This window comes from Cetorhinus maximus, chromosome 22 (assembly GCF_964194155.1).
Source record: "Cetorhinus maximus chromosome 22, sCetMax3.hap1.1, whole genome shotgun sequence".
NCBI classification, from domain to species: domain Eukaryota; kingdom Metazoa; phylum Chordata; class Chondrichthyes; order Lamniformes; family Cetorhinidae; genus Cetorhinus; species Cetorhinus maximus.
Window position 1 is genome coordinate 26,120,857 of NC_135900.1, and position 20,770 is coordinate 26,141,626.

The window sequence follows — 20,770 nt, forward strand, 5'->3', positions numbered from 1 at the left end:
TTTTAAAGGCGGTCATAAATCACGCCATTCTGAAGTCACACTAACGTAGGAGGTAAATTTGACTCCGGGGGATGATTCTGGCATGCAGCCACAATGAAGAGGTGCAATTTAAGTTCCTGACATTGGATGGTGGGAAACACAGCCCACCATTGACGAGCAGAGCAGATGAATGCAAACTGGTTTCACGACGGCGTAAAACCGACTTTTGGCCTTCTCAGCATATTATGTGCTCACACCCGCCATGAGGCCCGCAGCCAACGGAAGTGGAAAATTCCGGCCTCAATGTCTTTTGTGGTACATGATTTGATGCAGTACTCAATTAGATGCCTCTTCAGAAGCCTTTTCAGAGAAAACTGCTCCAGAGAAGTGACTTTCTGATGCACTGAGATTTCCTCTTTTAAGGAATGTTTAAAAACAACTATTTTCCGCAAGAGCAATGTGAGAAGGTTAACTTACCCCACGAGGTATTGAATGTCAAACATACTTCTGCATTTTTCAGCATCAAAGATCTTTATATTTTATGTGAACTTGATTCAAACCACAATGGGAGTATTCAGCCTGCCACATAATCTTCAGCTTAATATTTATGAGGTACTGTACTGAAGGATCACATAAACAGGTCAAAAATATTCAAATTTATCGACTGAGTTTTTGTCAAATGAAAAGGTGGTCTTCTATAGTAATATAGTTAAATTATGTGGATCAAATTGAAACTCTTACAACCATAGCCTTGTAATGCCATTCATAGGGAGCATTAATGGTAACTGAACATGCTCCTGGTCTGAGAGAGCCCTCTGCAGGACACCAATGTTTTCAGGAGGACGGGGGTAATGGTTGTTGGATTAGGTAAGAAACTGAGATTCATGATTTTTCAAATATGGATTTTAACCATCACTCAAGTAGTTCACATGTGTGGGCATTTTGTCTCCCAAACAAACAGCCAAAGGTTCAAATTTGAGGTTTGGCAGTCAGACTCATTTGGATCAGTTGAGCATTTCACCAGCCTTTGCTCAAGCTTGCAGAATAGAGCACCACATGGAAATGTATGACATGGAGAAAATTGATTTTGTCAAACTTAATTTGCTTAAAATCATACCTGACATCAGATCACTTGTTGCGTATGAACAGTGGTTGGGAATAAGTCAGTGGTCAAGACTACCGTGTCTTCACATGCAAATCAGAGGAGATTATATTATAGCAAGTGGCTTTTGAATCAGTGAAAAGGACATGAATGAAGAAAATTACTTTTGTACACCATAATCTTGTCTAGCATTTAATGTATTTAAATTTAATCAAAAGAGTGCTAATTGTACTACAGGAGTGAGTGACCTTTATTGATGTCACAAGGTAGCCTGTTTGGAATTGCCAATTCTGAATTATAAAGTAATTAATTTTAAAACAGGATTGTGTGTGAAACTGGTAACCTTTGCTGTTTATTTCTTTTGTTTACCAGGTTCTATAATTAATCGGTTTCAGTTAAAGAATTATATTAACCAACATCATAACAAGACCCTGCTCAGGACACAGAAAGGTAAAACTCACATGGCCTGTGTTCCTGTTAGAAGTTTCTTGTTCTGCCTGGCAGAAATGTCTGCCACTGACCTTACTGGAGTATGTGAGGTGAGCAGAATGTTCCCTTTTTTTAAAATCATGAAGCTAGCTATGCTTATATCTCGGAAGTGGTAAGTGGTGGAAGTCAATTTTTAAAAATATATATTACATATGAATTAGGAGCAGGAGTAGGCCACTCGGCCCCTCGAGCCTGCACCATTCAATAAGATCATGGCTGCTCTGATTGTAACCTCAACCTCACATTCCTGCCTACCCCCGATAACCTTTCACCCTCTTGTTAATCAAGAATCTATCTACCTCTGCTTTAAAAATATTCAAAGACTCTGCTTCCACTGCCTTTTGAGAAAGAGAGTTCCACACCGACGCCCCTGACAGAGGGTGCCATGTTTAGAGCAGATGGAGGTTCTGCCCAAAGAAAACCTCACAGAAATTAAACGGACGGGTCAGGACCTAGCGTATCTAGGTTCCGGTCTACTTTGCAAACATATTGCCACACCTGTGGCATGAGTGTAATTGAAGACCTAGGCAAGTCAAGGCCGGTATAGTTTCTAGGCAACCAAATTTTATGCCTCTAAATGTGATGTGGGTGTGTTTAGTGTTTAGCATCATGGTGCTTTCCCTTGCTGGCAGTGTACAATCGCTATACTTTGAAAGTCAATCTATTGCTTCTTCTAGGTACTCCATTGGGAACAGGGATCTGTGAGGTCACTGGTTTGTGCTTTTGAGAATCTTATGGATTGGCAGGACCCACAACCAATAAGAATGGAGTCTCCACATGGTCAAGCTAATGCTCCTGTCAATTTTACAACTATGGCTCACCCGACCATGCCTGCTTTCTGCTATGCATACAGACATCAGAGGAGGTCCAGAAGTGTTGTTATCTTTAGAGACTGCGTCCACTATCTCATGATACACATCGATTTATGTGAGAGCAGATCTGAAGGTAGCAATAATATTGATAAAACCCTGATAAAACAATGATTCCCTCAATCAAATCCCAAAACCTGTTGGAGGAGATGGCCTGTTGGGCGTTCGAGCCTAAATCCTCTATGGCAGCAGTTTGAACATTAACAAGATTTGCAATGGACATCCGTCATTAAATGCTGCGCTGCAGATATTCCTGAAGTTTCCAAACTTCCCATGGTAGATTGTAATGTTGCACATCATTCATTCAACTATGCCCAATCCTCCATAATATGCATAATCTTTTGCAGGTTGTTTGGCACATTCTCTCATGACTGTTGAGATATTTGATGATCAGAAAGCTTCATTTTTTTAAAAATGCTGGCTCTTGAGGTCTGCATTTCTGGCTTCATCAGCTGAGAACAAACATGCCTCCAGACTACAGGATTTCTGCTCCTCTAATGTTATCATCATTCCCTCCTGTTCACTCACGCACTGTGTATTAATTAGTGAGCACTCCTCTATCTGAAGTCAAAATACCCCAGGTGAATGAGCCAGAGTATCTGCTTTGGAGAACTGGAGAGTAAGAGACACTGCTTTCTGAGAGGCATTGGTTTGTTCAGTGTCATTGGACTCTGAGTCTGCCTCCTCTGCAATACCTAAGGAAAAAAAGAACAAAGCTCACAATGTTGTTACTATGAGAACCCTACAGATATAGATCACAGTTTTGTGAGGTATGTGGTATTGTATGTCAGTGTATACTTTAGTCTCAGGTAATAAGTGAGTAAATAGGATGAGAAGAATGAGCATGAGAAGAGAGCATAACCCTGAACACAGGTTGGTTTTCCAACTTCCCAAAACCCTGTGCTGTCACTGGTCTCTTGGCGTATTAGCTCAAGGTTGCACCCTTGTATGGGGTGGGACTTCATGGGTGAGAAATTCAGCTCATTAGTGCTTATTTTTTTGTCTGCAGCGTGCACACTTCTTTGGGAAAATCCTGTCAGACATCATATTGGTGCAGTCATTAGTCATTAGTGTGTGCACAGTGAACATCCACTGGAAGTATACAGGGCAGGCAAATTATGACTTCAATCAACATGCAATGCTGACATAATGCCCAACTTGGGAGCTTAATATATCAGCTAGTGACTTCTTTTAATCAAATGAACATGTATTCAGGAAGGACCCCAACCTGCGCTAAAGTGATCAACAGCTACTTACAGGTTAGTTGCTGGTTAATTTCTTTTAGTTGTTCCCACAATTCTACAAGTGGTGTTATCTATAGATAGTTCAAGTTACAAAATTCTACATGCAGTCGCGTGGCAAGTGGTGGAGGGTTTTTTGCTAACTACTAGACTTCTGCACAAATCAGCTGCTCCCAAATAGTGGGGAAATAGTAGCCATTTCTTTTTGAAAAAAGCATGTCTTGGAGATTGAACAGAGGCTAAAGAGAGCAGGACAAGCTGCTGGAGAGAGGGCGGGACAGAAGGGGAAGCAGGGCTAACAGGAGGAGGCCATATCTGCATTTCTTCTACCTGAACCTCAACAAGAAACGGTATGTAAGATGTCTTTACTTCAGTAAGGATGTCCCCACTGAAATATGCCATACCAAGCCAAACTTATAATTGAAAACATGCCACCCGCTACAGTCACAATTGCAACCTCCGAGCAGGGCAAGGATCACATTTCTAGTGTGAAAGCAAAATACTGCGAAACCTGAAATAAAAACAGAAAACGCTGGAAAAACTCTGCAGGTTTCGCAGCATCTGTGGAGAGAGAAACAGAGTTAATGTTTTGAGTTTAATATGATTTCTTCAGAACTGGAGAGAGATAGAAATGTAATGGACTTTATGCTGTTAAAATGTCGGTTAGAGGTGGGGGGTGCAGGTAGAGCAAAATAGAAGGTTAGCCGGAAGGGAAAACAGTTCAGACCAGTACTCTTATTTCCCAGTTTTCACTGGTGTTCCATTTTAAGGCAGGGATAGGTTGGAGGGCAGGAGAGATTAAATGACACAAGACAAAGGGAGTGGTAATGATAGTATAAAGATGAAAACTTTGGCTCAGAATAGGTACTAAAAGTAGAATAAAGGTCAACACTGTCTAAAAGCAAAATAGCACAATGTGTTAATAGTAAAAAAACGGGTCAGCTATCTGAAAACAAGAACATGAGAACAAGATACACACTGGCATTTGGAGAAAAAATTCAAAATGGAGGACAGAGTTCAACATCTGAAGTTGTTGGACCCAATGTTGAGTCCAGAAGGCTGTGAAGTACCTAATCGGAAGGTGAGCAACTTTCTTCCAGCTTGCATTGGGCTTCACTGGAACATTGTAGCAGGCTGAGGACAGAAATGTGAGCATGAGAGCAAGATGGTGAATTGAAATGGCAATCAACAGGAAAGTCGGGGTCATGCTTGTGGACTGAGTGACGGAGTTCCACAAAGCAGTCACTCAGTCTGTGTTTGGTCTCCCCAGTGTAGAGGAGACTGCATTGTGAGCAGCGAATACAGTAGACTAAATTGATTGAAGTGCAAGTAAATCGCTGCTTCACCTGGAAGGAGTGTTTGGGGCCTTGGATGGTGAGGAGGGAGGAGGTAAAGGGGCAGGCGTTACCCCTCCTGCAATCGCATGGGAAGTTGCCATGGGAAGGGGATGAGGTATTGGGGGTGATAAGAGGAGTGAGTCAGGGTGTCATGGAGGAATTGTCCCTTTGGAATGCTGACAGGGGAGGTGAGGGGAAGATGTGTTTGGTGGTGGCATCATGCTTTAGTTGGTGGAAATGGCAGAGGATGATCCTTGGAATACAGAGGCTGGTGGGGCGGAAAGTGAGGACAAGGAGAACCGTATCATGGTTCTGGGATGGAGGGGAAGGGGTGAGGGCAGAAGCGTGGGAAATGGATCGGAGATGGCTGAGGGCCATGTTAACCGCAGTGGGGGGGATTCCTTGGCTAAGGAAAAGGAAGACATGTCAGAAGCACCATTGTGGAAGGTAGCATCATCAGAACAGAGACAAAGAAACTGGGAGAATAGAATGAATCCTTACAGGAAGCAGAGTGTGAGGAGGTGTAGTCAAGGTAGCTGTGGGATTCGGTGGGCTTGTAATGAATATTGGTGGGCAGTCTATCACCAGAAATAGAGACAGAGAAATCAAGGAAGGGAAGAGATGTGTCAGAGATGGACCATGTGAAGGTGAGTGGGGGGGGGGGGGGTGGAATTGGAATCCTGGTGAGGGATAGAGGTGTAGAGGGATTGGATGTCCATATTGAAGCGGACACGGTTAGGGCCAGGAAACTGGAAATTGTTGAAATGGCGTGAGGAATCAGAGGAATACAAACATACATAGAAACATACAAAATACGAGCAGAAGTAGACCATTCAGCCCCTCGAGCCTGCTGATTTGTTTGTGTTTTGAATTCCACATTCCCAATTACCTCCATAACCTTTGATTCCCTTGTCTAAGAATCTATCTACCTCCACCTTAAAAATATTCAATAACTCCCATCTTCACCACCTTCTGAGGCAGAGAGTTCCAGAGTCACACGATCCTCTGAGAGAAAAAAATTCTCCTCATTTCATCCTAAAAGGGTGACCCCTAATTTTAAAATAGTGCCCCCTAGTTCTGCACTCACCCACAAGAGGAAACATCCTTTCCACATCCACCTTGTCAAGACTGTTCAGGATCTTATATACTTCAATCAAGTCACCCCTCACTCTCCATTGGAAATAAGCCCAGTCTGTCCAACCTTTCCTCATAAAACAACCTGCTTATTCCAGGTATCAATCTAGTAAACCTTGTCTGAACTGCCTCCAATGCATTTATATCCTTCCTTAAATAAGGAGACCAAAACTGCACACAGTATTTGAGATGCAGTCTCACCAATGCTCTGTATAGCTAAAACGTAACATCCTTATTTTTATGTTCAATTCCTCTTGTAAGCAAGAATAGCATCCCATTTGCCTTCTTAGTTACTTGCTGTACCTGCACACTAACCTTTTGAATCATGAGAAACAAAAAAAGCATTCCAAACAAAATTTATAAATTAAATCATGCCACATTGCATACAAAAGTCAACTGATCATTTGTTTATTCACTTAGTGCCTATATATAACCGTGACAACATGGTTGATAACTACTTGCATACAATGAAAACCATGCTGCCAATTCACCAACAGTCCCCCACGCGTACATTCCCTGTCACTAATCATCACACGGTCCACTTGGCCACATGCAAAAATAAAAGTCACTACAAAAAAAGCATTCCAAACAAAATTTATAAATTAAATCATGCTATATTGCATACAAAAGTCAACTGATCACTCTTGTTTATTCACTTAGTGCCTATCTTCCAAGTGCCTTTGCCTGTCCTCGTGGACACTGTCCACCACTGTTCTACACAGTGCTACTCCAATGGCTGTCCAACCTTTCCTCATAAGACAGCCTTCTGACTTTCAATGGAGGAGACTGCAGATAGCCTTGGAAGAACATCCAGAGCAGCTCTGGGTCTAGAAGGCCCAGCTTTGGACTGCACCATATCAACATGTGCAGCACCATTCTAGGCTGGCAGCCAACAGCAAAGGTACTGGTAGGATGGCTGTGGTAGGAGGACAAATGGTGTCTTGACACCAGGCCCGTGGTTCATTGGGCCACTTCCACTGCCTAAGGGGTAACACCTTAACAATCCAAGTAATTTGTTAGAGGACAGATTACTTGGCTGCTGCGATAGCCTGCAAGCCCCTTTGCACACAATAATTTACAGCCATGATGGCATCTGTCTGAGCTTCCATAGTGCAAGCTGATCTTACATGCCAGCAGTCTAAACTTCCACTACAGCACTTAGCTGGCTGATGTTTGCCCTGCAATAGGAGCTGCAACATCGGCCATCAGATGCTGCATTTTGGTTGGGACCACAAGTGCGCCAATGGCATTGACCACCACTTCCAGGCTGGAAAGGATGGGCTCCAAGCTCTGCTCAAACCCCTGTGCCATGTTGGTGCTGAACCTTCTATGTTCTTTATCAATGACTGTAGGTTTTCTGATAGGCTTCCCAGTGCATCAAGCACTTCATCGTGCATATCCACCGGAGTTCTTCTGTAGGCAGTCCCATCAAAGACCTCATGTGAGGCCTCTGCAGCTGAATAAGTGTGCAACCTCACCCTCCAGCAAGCTGACACCTGCATTATCTTTGCCCCTGCCCTGCCTGCAGCCCACTTGTGCCCAGTGTCTCTCAATCTACAGATCCCACCTCTAATCTATCTTTGACAGTGTCTGAACTGGTGCAAACTTGAAATTAAGTAACAATACTGTGTCTTCATTGTTACTCTCTTCTTGATGTTCCTCCATGTACTGGCCAGGTTGCACACCTTGGGTTCCTGAAAGGAAAATGTTACAAGGGAAAGATTGATGGATTGCAAGGTAAGCTATGGGGAAAGTAAGAGGTGCACGTTTACATCATTTGCGTCCTGAAATGGCTGTCATAGTTGAATAACTGCCAGTGCATGCAAACTGTGAGATATGGATGAAAGGCTTGCAGCAATGTCAAATGCATGAGGGTGAGGAGAAGCATATGATTGTTGTATGAGGCCTGGTTGCTAGGGATTATCAGTCGGCGAAGGATAGGAGTAAGGTGATTTAAGCAGCGCTTGAGGATAATGTGATATGGCATTTGAAGATATATTCATTGAGCTTGACCAATCGTGAGAGATAATTAAATTTCTTATGGCACTGCATCCAGGTCTTCGGGGATTGATTCCTGGCATCGACTTCCATGCTATCTGCTTCCACTATCTTCTGAGACTGTGTGTGAAACATCTATGGGTATAAGTTATTGTTGCAAAGCATACTGTTATGATCCGCATATGGATCCCTAAGCCAAAATAACAAAATTTACCAAACAACCCCCAAATGAAGAAATTACCAGACAAGATTTCACTTTTTGTAACTATACTTTAACACAAATCAGAATCAATGCAAATTAAATAAGTATTAATAGGCAAACCACATTCAGTACGAACTATAAATTGCATATGAAATAGCAAATACAACAAAGACTATCTCACTGAGGTAATAGGCAGTCCACTCCACCTATATGGTCCCAGTTTCAGCCACACAGTTCATCCAAGCAGAATTCCAGTCCCTTAAATTTAAGGACTTAGGCAATTTTCCACAGGCAGCAGCATCCATGTAAACAGAGCTATGCCCATGAAAACAATTACACACTTCTTTCCAGGACCTTCTCAACTCTTAGCTCCTCTCATCTCTTAGTCTCCTTGTTCTCTGCTTGCTACATGGCCTCCATGTTTTACTGCTTCCAGGTGAAGGGTTGGCAGGTCAATGGGATTAGTATTTCTTATCATTCAAAAATTACAATTGATCCCTTTACCAGTAATACAAATTCTTAAAAGTGCTTTTTAAACATTTTTTAAAAATAGTTACAGATTCTGCAAACACTTTAAAGTAATTAAAATGTTTCCTCACTGTTACTGCTTCCAGGTCAAAGGCCATCACACTTCAATGGGGCTTTTGTTTGAGTTTCTCTTCGCATGGCAACTGGATTGCATATGCATGTCCCTGAGCTGAGATGTATATCTGGAAATCTGTTTCATTTTGAGTTAAAGGTACATTTCAAAACATAACCGTCTTGAAAAGTTCAGAGTTAATGTACCCTGTTCCATATTGAACATTGATGCTAAGCATTCAAATATTGCAGAATGGTGTAAAAGGGGAGACAACTCTAGTTGCCATGCATGTTTGGGACCTTGACTCAATCTGAAGGAATGATGGTTAATGTTACCTCGGCTATCTGGTAAGGTCATTAAGTTTTTTGCAGTATTATTTCCAGGCCTGCTGAATGTTGCATTCATATTTATTATAACCTCCTCCGTGCACTAAATTCGGTTTATGTGAGCACCTGAAGTTCTTATTCCCAATAAGGGGCCTGTCCTCTGGCTCACTTGTTTCAATAACATTTCTATAGCCCAAAGCAGGGCATTCTGGGACTTGCACAATTTCAGTCAGCTGTCTTTTACTTGGTCAAAAGTTTCTTGGTAGCACAGAATTTGAGTATTGTTGAAAAAAGAGACATGCTATTGAAGCTTTTCGTCTTGCACTCATCAGGACAGATGCAAGAATGCCAAACCTCAAAGAAAACAACAATTTATACTGTATGAGATAAGGGGTGCTGGTTTGTTGGCAAGTCAGCTCTGATTGTTTGAAATGTTGCTATGTGAAAGCACCAGGAAGCTATTTTCCCCATGCTTTCATTCATTCAAAAAGGCGCAATGAATATATGTAGCTTCTAGCAAGTGTAAGTGAACTACATTACGAGCCCAATTGAGGCAGAGGGACCTGCGTGTATATGTGCATAAATCATTGAAGGTAGTGTTAATAGTATGTTAATTGTATTGTTAGGATACACAAGTGAAGGGCATTGTTTAATTAAGTACTTTGAGCACATATAAATAGGGGATAGCTAGGACACTGGGTGTGTGGGAGGAGAGCTGTGAGACTGAACAAAGTCAATAAACTTTATCAATAAAGAAAAGCTCTCTGTCTTGGTTTCTGCTTCACCAACTAGCTTGGACCCTGTTAGCAGGTGGCAGCACATTGGTGGAAAGATCGAGAATCAGAGGGTACAGCTTTAAAGTAATTGGCAGAAGAAGCAATGGCTATACTTTAATGCAGCAAGTAGTTAGGAACTGCAATGAACTGACTGAAAGTGTGGTGGAGGCAGGGTCAATTGAGGCTCTCAAAAGGGAATTGGAGCATTATCTGAAAAGGGAAAATAATGCAGGGCTATAGGGAAAAGGCAGGGCAGTGGTCTTAAGTGAATTGCTCTTCAGAGGGCCAGCACAGACATGACAGGCCAAATGTCCTACTCCTGTGCCATAACCATTCTATGATTCTAGTTACTAGGAATGTCCTTACACCTTTTCTTGAACAAAGGTGTCGCATTTGCTACTTTGCAATCCTCTGGCACCTCCACTATATCTAGAAAAATTGGAAGCTTACGGAAGTTCTTCTCTCTCCACCTCCACTTCCCTTAGCAACCTTGGATACAAGCCATCCAGGCCAGGTAACTTACCCATTCTAAGCACAGTCAGCCTTTCCCATATATCCTGCCGATTAATTTTCACTCCATCCATTACCTCTACCATCTCTGCTTCTACCGATATTTTGTCAGCATCCTCTTCCTTCGTAAACACTGATACAAAATACTCATTATAACCTTGCCCTGCACCTCTAAGCACATATCACCTTCTTTGTCCCCAGTAGGCCCCACCTTGCCTCTTACTGCCCACTTACCATTTACATGCCAGTAGAAGATTTTTGGGTTAATTTTTATGTTAACTGCTGTTCTATTCTCATGTTCTCTCTTTGCCAGGCTTATTTTCTTCCTCACTTACCCTCTCAACTTACTGCATTTGGCCTGGTTCTCACTTGAAGAATTCACCTGATATGCATCATCATACTCTCTATCTCCCTCATCATCCAAAGAACCCTGGCATTGGTTCCCCTGCCTTTCCCTCTTGTTGGAACGTACCTAGGCTGCACCTGAAACATCTCTTCTCTAAAGATCACCCATTGTTCTGTTACAGTTTTTCCTGTCAAACTTTGATTCTATTTTTATCCTGGCTATGAAGGCCTATAGAATATCCTCAACAGAGTGATCAAATCCTCTTTGCTTCCCAACTCTAACCAAACGGATTCTGTCTTGCCCTCTCAAGGACATCCTTTCTTTCCAACATTACAATGTCTTCCTTAATCAATACTGCCACCCCATCTCCCTTTTTTCAATCCCTATCTTTTTTGAACCCTTTGTATCCATGAATAGTGCATGCCCAGGCCTCACTTTTTAAGCCACCTTTCCATTATTGCCACATGGCTATTTGTGCTTGCAGCTCACCAACATTATTCTCTACACTTTGTGCGTATACATGCATTCCAACCTGTTTTTGTATTTCCCCTAGTTCTTAGTCTACTCCTAATTAACATGGTGCTACATCCTTCTCTAGTACTATCCAACCCTCTCACTTCTTTATGCACTTTGTTCTTCTTTTCTACTTCTGTATGTTGGTGGCCATCCCCCTGCCAATTTAGTTTAAAGCCTCCACAACCACACTCATGAACCTGCTCACAAGGATACTGATCCCAGTTCTGCTGCGATGCAGCCCTTTCCTTTTGAATAGGTGCCTCCTGCCCCAGAACTGGTCCCAATGTCCCAAGACTCTAAAGTCCTCCCTCCTGCACCATGCCTTAAGTTATGCATTGATCCTCCCTATATTCTCGCTAGCGCATGGCACTGAGAGTAATGTTGAGATTACTACCTTCAAGATCCTATGTTTCAACTTCCTCCCTAGCTCTTGAAAGTCTGACTGTGGGATCTCAATACCTGCTCTCATTATGTTGTTGATACCGATGTGTACTACAACTTCTGGCTGACTCTCTTCCCCTGTTACAAAATATGTGATTAAGTAAACTTGTAAAATACATGTTTATTTAATGGGTTTGGAAAGAAGTCTGTAAGAGAACAGCTCAGAAACAGTGCAGTGATTTTTGACTGGTTCCAGGAAAATAAGTTTGAGGTCAAATTTTCTCATCTCTTCCAGTACACTTCACAACATAGTTCCAGGAAAGCTCAGAGGAATCAAGGCCTTTACAGTCAAATAATTTCATGCTTGGAAAAGTATTAAACTAATTAGCAAATTTCCTTCATTACCAAAATACAATAGAAACTCTCTTCAAAATAGAATGGAAGTCCAATTCTTCTAGAATTTCCATTTTTGCTCATTGTTTTTATATTATGAGATAATTATAAATAAAAGAAATAGAGCAAATTTAATAATTTAGAATGCATTAAAAGATAAACATTAAATAATACCATCAGAATTGTATTCTTGAGAAAAGGTGAGAAGGATAATTGAGGGAATTAGAGGTAAAGTATTTGCCTCTGGGACAGAATGATTAAAAACATAACTACTTCAATGAACATAAATTTCATAAATAAGCTATTCTTGGACAAGCCTAAGGGGCAATTTTAATCCTACCTGGCTGGCAGAAACCTTGCCATTAAAATTGCACAGGTGACTTACCCACTGACTTCCTGCATGGATCCCATCATCTTCAATTGTAACCTGCTTTAATGAACAGGCAGCAAGCTTTGCTGTCCATTATTGAAAAAAAATCTGGAATGTGTAGATATAAATGCATGCCAGAGTTGCAGCGTGCAACTTTGTTCAGCCTTTTCAACTGAGGTACTTGGCTTTAGAAACTCCCAAGAACTCAGACATAAGCTTCATAGACAGGCACAAGATTTTCTTCCAAAAAGTTCCCTTTTTTTATATCAATATTATATTGCCAATCTTATTTTCAGTGGAAAAACCGAATGGTAGCCAAAAGAATCTTACAATAAAATCGTTCCAAATATATTTGAAACTGTCTGTGCACCCCTAATTCTTGATTGGTAGTTTTCATTCCCATTTGATTGGTATATTCCTTACCTGTTCCGTTGTGAAGAGATACTATTTTGTGAATATGAAATTTCAACTAATCAAATGCCAGTGCGACACAGAACCGGCAAAACTTTTCACCAAAGACAGAAAACTTCAAAAGTACGCCTGTGGAATTCATAAATGTGATTTGGCCCAAGGAGGAACAAGCATAAAAAGTTTGGTATCATCCTGAAATTAGATAGAAAATATTTGAGGAAGAAAAAATTGAATATAGTGCAATGTGATATTTTTCATAAGCTGTCTGTTAAATATAAAATTTTCAAATGGAAATTAGAGCATTAAAGATTGCAAACAACTTATCACCTGCATTGAAGTTCTTACACTTAGATCACATATCTAGTAAAATCAGTACAAGGGGAATACAAAACCAAATAAATGAGCAAAGTGGATGGTTGTTGTATTATAAATAACATATGATATTTCAATTTTAAAATATTGGATTTGTAAGTGTAAAAATAGGGCTAGATTTATTGCTCATTTATTGTCAATGGGTGATGAATGAATAAATCATAAATTGTTGGTACATTCAACCAATGCAATCATAATACTGTAAGCATAGTAATATTATGGGAAGTAAAAGACAATTGGCAAATTTAGTTTATCTTTCATTACCCATTTCCTTACCATGATTTTGCAACTAATAACCCATTCCCAGTGGAAACTGGGCAGTTTGCAGTTGAAACTGACCGAGTGATTTACCATCAGTGTCGCATCTTGGATCCTGCCTTTCTTCCCTTTTTAACAAAGGCAACGGCTTGAAGCTGGTAAATCCTTTTTTAAAAAATGTGCATATGACATCATAGGACTCCGAACACTATTTGAACTGCGATTTGAGTGGGGAAGCTGTGGCTCTGTCACCATATAAGCTGAAAGCGGAAGTAGTGGTGGTCCCCTCCAAGTAGCAGACATAATCTACAAAAACATTCCACTCCGGTTAATCAACATATACACTCCAATTCTAAAGAATGAGTGGCTGGCCATCCACCAGCAACTCTCACTGCTGCTGGCAATGTCCAGGCTGGTCATTCGAGATGATGACTCCAAGTGCTTCATAGATGTAACTGGGCAACCTGGCAGGGCCAACAGTAAACTGGACAGTACGTCTATATGGAAGTGAGACGTCGAGCTGTCTTCAGTAACACTGCAGATGGAGCATCATGTCTGGCCTCGGCCAGGTGTATCATCAAGTTTGTCCATTCCAGAATAGTCTTCCTGTTTGTGTCCCAACTGTTCACAGTCAGATCCGCTGACATCAAGTTGGTATTCGTCTCCAACCACTACCTCCTGCTGGTCGACTGTCATCTGCAGAAAGACCAGAAAGTTGGCAGGGGGGCATAGAAGCTGAATGCAAAACTGTTAACCCCAGAAATCATTGAGGAACTTACAAGAGACACAAAAGTTGGAGAATTCCTCCTTAAGTCCTCAATGCACCGTTGGGAGGTAATCAAGGCGAATACCAAGAGGGTCTTCATCCTCGAAGGTGTTCAGAAGGTGAGAGAGAGACAGGGAAAAGTTTTCTGACTCAGAAAAGCATGCAGAATCTGTTCCTGCTGCAGTCGATGGGGGTCAATGTCATGGAGGATTTCAAAGAAGTGAAGAGCAGGCAAGCTTCACTTTGCTTCGGATGCCTCCAAGATCACCTTCCGATCCAGAATTCATTTCATGGATCTGGATAAGAAGAGCTTGTGTTTTTTCTTCCAAATGGTACACAGAGAGAGTTCTATGATCTTCAGCCTGAAGGAAGAAGACAGCTCAGTAATATCATTGCAAATCAGGATCGGCAAATCTTTTTATGCTGGGCTATGTGACACAAAGCCCACAGACTACAGGGCCTCCCAGTCCTTCCTGTTCTTTATCACAGAGGTCTTAGATGACAGCAAGTGTGAGAGCCTGGACAAACTGCTAAGTTTGAATGAGCTGACCAAGGTCGTCCTGTCCTTCAAGACTAGTAAAACTCCCAGAAGCGATGGTTTCCCAACCAAGTTGTATTCGACTCTGTGGGACTGGATCGGCTGGAAGTGTACAACAGTATGTTTCTGGCCAGCAGCATATCATAATCCATGAGGAAGGGCATCAACACCCTCATGTACAAGCAGAAGATTAAGATGGAAGGGCTCAGAAATTGGCAGCCCATTTTACTGCTCAATGTGGACAATAAAATTCTGTCCAAAGTAATTGCAAATCAGGTCAAGTCTGCTCTGGAGTTGGTGATCCACCCTGATCAGGCCAGTACTGTATCCAGCAGGAAGATCTCTGATAGCCTCGTGCTACTCAATAATAGGGTTGCCTATATGCAGGACAGGACAGGGGGATGGACACTGTCTCATCAACATGGACAAGTGCAAGGCCAGACAGAATATCCCATACCTACATGATAGATGTGCTAGCAAAAATGGGGTTCAGGGATGGAATCCACAAGTGGATCCAACTGCGCCATACAAACATCAGGTCTGGCCCATATCCAGTTATTACACTGCGGTTAGTCACCCTAGCCATCTTCCACTTTATCTGAACTCCAAAATGACCATGTCCACAGCAACACCATGTACAAATTCCCAGTTAAAGGAGGCAAAACATATCCAATGTTACCCTCATTCTGATGGCCAACTTTGTGTGTGACTGCATCAAGCTGTGCGTAGATCCTGGGTACACAAATACTACGTGTCACTGTGTGCTGAGATTCTGTTTCCTGTGTTACGAAGGATGGGTTTGACCATGTTGCTGCAGAATGCTGCATTCAGTTAGAGTGTGCCATACCACCTGTCCCTTGTGAAAACATTTGTGCAGAAAAACACCTTTGATCATAAGTCCATCAGGCAGTGGTATGCACATAAAGTTTCTGAGGCCCTGGAGGTAAAGGAGATTGTGGATCCTGTTGGATGGCTCCCTGAGCAGAACGTCAAAATCATTTGTCAGAATGCCTCATTGCCAGAACTTTCAAACAAACACCAAGATGTAGGTTGGCCCTTTGTAAAATGGGCCCTCCCAGTCAGACCATTCATGCACATCCAGAGTCTCAGTGCCACTGTACACTCTGCTGGGGAAGAGACCATCAACCACCTCCTTCTGGAATATGCCTTTGCAAAGAAGGTTTGAAAAGAAATGCAGTGGTTTTTGCTGCGGTTCATTTCAAGCAGCTTTGAAATGCAGGAGCCTGTGCTTCAGGGATGGACATCAAAACAAACTACTGCTGGAGGATCATCAACACAGTGAATGACGGACTTTAGTCTGCCTGTAGAGCAGATGTTGCTGATCTTCCAGTGCAAAGAACTATGCAGACAGGCGCATTCCAAGGTCCAGGATACTTGCTGAGGGGTTCACTAAAGTTGGAGTAGTAACTGCAAAGGCTTAATGGGGAAAGGCCTATCTAAGGTTCTCCTGCCCCACAAGAGGCTGGAACCCATGTAAAATCCCTTGGTCTGTATACACCAGAGTATGTTTGACATGAATGGTTTAGGTAAATTATAAACTGAAGGTTGCAGAGGATGAGAAGCAAAAGAGGCCTTTCAAAGTAAATGTTGCACTTTCTTTTGTAGGGTCAATGAATAGAAGAAATAGTACAGGCATGGGGCCTAGGAAAAGGAGGAAGAGCTTCTTTGCACATTTTAGCAGAAAAATTACACATCAGCAGCAAATCTAGTAAGTGTGTTATGGAACTTTAAGGTGATGCATTTTTGTAAAAGTAACAACAGCAATAATTATACACAAAAAGATTTCAATACTGTGGAAGAGCAGAGGGATTTGAGGGTACAGCTTCCAGAACATTAAATCCAGCAACTTAAGTTGGTATGGTTGTAAAAAGGATGATGCAATTCTGGATTTTATCAGAGAGCTTTACAATATAAATACCAAGAGGTTTTTATACTAAAAAAAACCTATTAAAAAATTAGGGAGAACTCAGATAAAATAGTGTACAGTATTGCATTCTACACCAGAGGAAGTGTATTGAGGCTTTAGAGAGGGTACAACACAGATTCACGAAAGATACTATCCAGCAAAAGCAGACAGTGCTGGTGGGACTTGAAAATCCCACTCAATATTTTAATGAGCGCTGAACTTTACAAGACTGTTATGTTTAGGAATGTACCTTTAACTCAAAGCAAAACACAGAATTTTGCAAAACCACCTCAGCTCAGAGACATGCCCATTTGATCCGTTTGTCATGGGGAGAGAAACTCAAACGGAAACCCATTGAAGTGTGACAGCCTTTGACCCAGAAACAGTAACAGTAAGGAAAATTTGTAAATATTTTAAAATGGTTTGTGGAATCTGTAATTCTTGTTACAATGTTTGGAAATGAATTTTAAGAGTTTATATCACTTGTAAAGGGATCAGTTGTAATTTTTGGATGATAAATACTGGTCCAACTGACCTAGTGAGCAGTATCAACAGGAAGGAAGTTAAAATACGGAGGCCTTGGGGGACACAGACACAAAAGAGGACAGAGAGACCAAGACAGGAAAGAAACAGAGTTGAGAAGGTTCCAGAAGGACGTGCTCCACATAGGGAATATTGCATGGGTAGAACCCATTTTTGCACAAGCTGCTGGCTGTAGAGAAAGGGATTGGAATTCTGCTTGAAAGAACTTTGGTTGAAACTGGGACTATAGAAGTGGGATGGACTGCCTACTAAAACTGCGAGAAAGTCTTCATTGTATTGTCATGAAGCTATTAATGTATATAATATTTTGGAAAACATTTTTCTTTTAAAATAGAGGTTTAGCCTGCAGGTATGTCTTAATTGGATTAAAGCCAACTAGTCTGGGTGCTTTGATATGTACTAGTTTTGATATGTAAGAGAGATAGTGTGCATTTGCATTTTTTGAATAGAGCATTCAAGAAGTGGGGTGAAAATTGATGCTTCTAGCAGCTACCAAGCCATATGTTTATATAACTAATAAAATTATTATTATGAAAGGGGTTTCATTGTTAAAGGTGAAGTTCAAAGAGGTTGTTGATACATTGAGAATTAACATTCAATGGGGCTGGTAGGTATAACTTCAGTGGTTTTCGAGTGTGCAGGCAGAGGCAATGTAAGGTCAAAAGGCAGCTGTAAGCCTCCACCTGGCTCCACAGTGAAAAGAACCTCATTTTGAATTCATAAGGTGAAAATGCTTTGCCTGGTGTTTGGTTAAGTCTATGGGTTGCTGTTGCCTTAATGGTGATTAGTTTGGGAATTTGTTAAAAGTTATGATAGTTATGATTCACTTCTTGAATGCTCTATTCAAAAAAATGCAAATGCACACTCTCTCTCTTACATATCAAAACTAGTAAATATCAAAGCACCTAGACTAGCTGGCTTTAATCCAGTTAAGACATACCCGCAGGCTGAACCTCTATTTTAAAAGCAAAATGTTTTCCAAAATATTATATACATTAATAGTATTAGCAGTACTTAATGTAAACTAAATGAGAACTAGTGCTCTGATTCCTGAGTTTAGAGTTACATTTCAAACATAACACTTAAAATTATTGGTTATGACAGTTTTTTAAAGTTTCCCTCTGGGACTTTTTTTAAATAACCCCACTTTACCGACTACATTGGTCATAACATGTATCTACTGTTCCATGTGAAATTTATAGTTCATATATACTGTGATTTGCCTGTTAATTCATGTTTCATTTACATTGGTTCTGATTTGTGTTCAAGTAAAAGTTACAAAAGTGAAATACTGTTGATAATTTCTTCATTTGAGGGTCGTTCAGTAGATTTGGCTATTTTGGTTTATGGATCATAACACTACAGATACTCATCCTGTTTGAGTTGAAGGCAACTGTAGCTTGGCATTCCTCTCAGTCCACAGTACCACTTCTGCTTCCTTTGCTTCCATGAACTATGGGTATGGGAGACTTCTTGAATGCCATGCTTGCTACACATTGGCTCATAATGGAGGGTCCTCCCCTGTCCTTAAATTGGACTATTTCTTCTTTTACACCTTCCCAAATAACTTATCCTGTGGCTCATCATCAAAGAGGGTCGTTCTGGCACCTGGTCCCAGTGACACTCCATTTTATCAGCCGCATTCAGGCAGAAGAGTGATCTACACAAGTAAGGAGCAACAACGCTTCAAGAGTAGTATCTCTTTAGGAGCTGTTGTACTACTGCCCACTTGGAGACAGAGTGCTGTCTCTGCACAATGAAAATTCACTGGAAGCACATTTAAATTAATTGACATCACCAAATATGGTGCGGTCAGTTTCTCATCCATAGAGGCATACATGATTGCAACTTAGAACCAAGCTACTTGGCCCAACATGTATTGCTAGAGCAGTACAACACTAATCACTCTGCTCACCACAGTAGAAAAAACACTGTCATGTACCGTGAAACTGTGACATTTTCCCATATATGTATCAGCCATCATCACTGATCTGGAGTTTACCCTTATATTTAGAGCAAGTCATTGCTTTGGAGTACATCATCGCAATAATGGATTGAAATGAATGAGAAATTTACCTCAGGCAGTTGCGTAAAACAAGTGGTATCAGATCAGCCATCATTCTAAGCAGGGTCTGATATTAAAAACAGAATTACCTGGAAAAACTCAGCAGGTCTGGCAGCATCGGTGGAGAAGAAGAGTCGACGTTTTAAGTCCACATGACCCTTCAGCAGAAGGGTCTGTTCTGTTGAAGGGTCACGTGGACTCGAAACGTCGACTCTTTTCTTCTCCACCGATGCTGCCAGACCTGCTGAGTTTTTCCAGGTAATTCTGTTTTTGTTTTGGATTTCCAGCATCCGCAGTAGCTTTTTGTTATTATTATTAGGGTCTGATCTTCACTTCTAATGCGGTCAATAGAATTAATTATCAGGCACTGAGTAGAATGGCGACCAACACAATACCTTGTGCCTATGCCCAGGATGCACTTCTAACTCTATAAGTGCACAGGTTTCAGCCTTAGAATCTGTAAATGTTAATATATAGTTGTCACATCATCTATTATTTAGCATTTTAGTCAAGGAATATTTGATTTAAGCAATGAAACAAAAGTCTAGTTTCTTTTAAGTTTCATATCAACCCATGCTGTAGTTCTCAGCATGTCTAATTTGTTGGTTTTGTCGGACACTGATATCACTACCTTTGAGAACTACACTTTCTTTTGCCAAGTTTGATTGTAGAGGCATATAATTAAAGTTAACAATGATAATCACTTGAAATTGTCATGTAATCATGTAGTTCAGCCCAATGATAAAACCTCTCTAGTTTGAAGTTTTATTCTTATCAAAATATATCATCTGCCTCAAATTAAGACAATATTGGACACAACAGATGTTGTACATGTGTGGTGGCACGCATTCCTAACAAAAATTCTCAACAGTTTAAGGTTGAAGGATTACCAGACATTATGTTTAGACTGGTTCCCATAAAATGGATTTTGCATGTAACAGATTAAAGGTGATGTGAGAAGGATTCATTAGACATCAATATTTTACTAATAAAGCATGCAACTGAAATATGGGGGAGGGGGGGAAATCATCTGATGTTTCTTGAAATGGACTGAAAATAAGGATTTAGTTAGCCGCAGAATACTTTCTATAGGTAAATCGCACAATACTTAGTTAAATTTAATAAATGTTAGTAGTTTTTTTATCATGGAAGGTATTCTTACTTCATTTCAATGTAGTATCTCATTACAGTCAAAGTAAACAAAATCATTGACTGCAGAAAAATAACATGGAACTGCTGCAAATACATGCTATTATTCTGAAACACCTGATTGCACACAAGAACACTTCCAAATGAACTGTGGAATTCAAACAATTTTGTGCACATACTGCGCAAAGGAAC

The 20,770-nt window shown here is 40.9% G+C and overlaps 1 protein-coding gene across 1 annotated transcript in view; it reads right to left on the minus strand.

Annotated features, from left to right (window-relative positions):
• The window catches only part of rps16 (ribosomal protein S16), a 284,445-nt gene extending 264,362 nt beyond the window's left edge, over positions 1-20,083 (minus strand). The window contains exon 1 of the mRNA XM_078567955.1: positions 20,076-20,083. The gene's annotated coding sequence lies outside the window, so the exon portion shown is untranslated. The remainder of the gene's footprint in view (positions 1-20,075) is intronic.
• Positions 20,084-20,770: the final 687 nt, after the last annotated feature.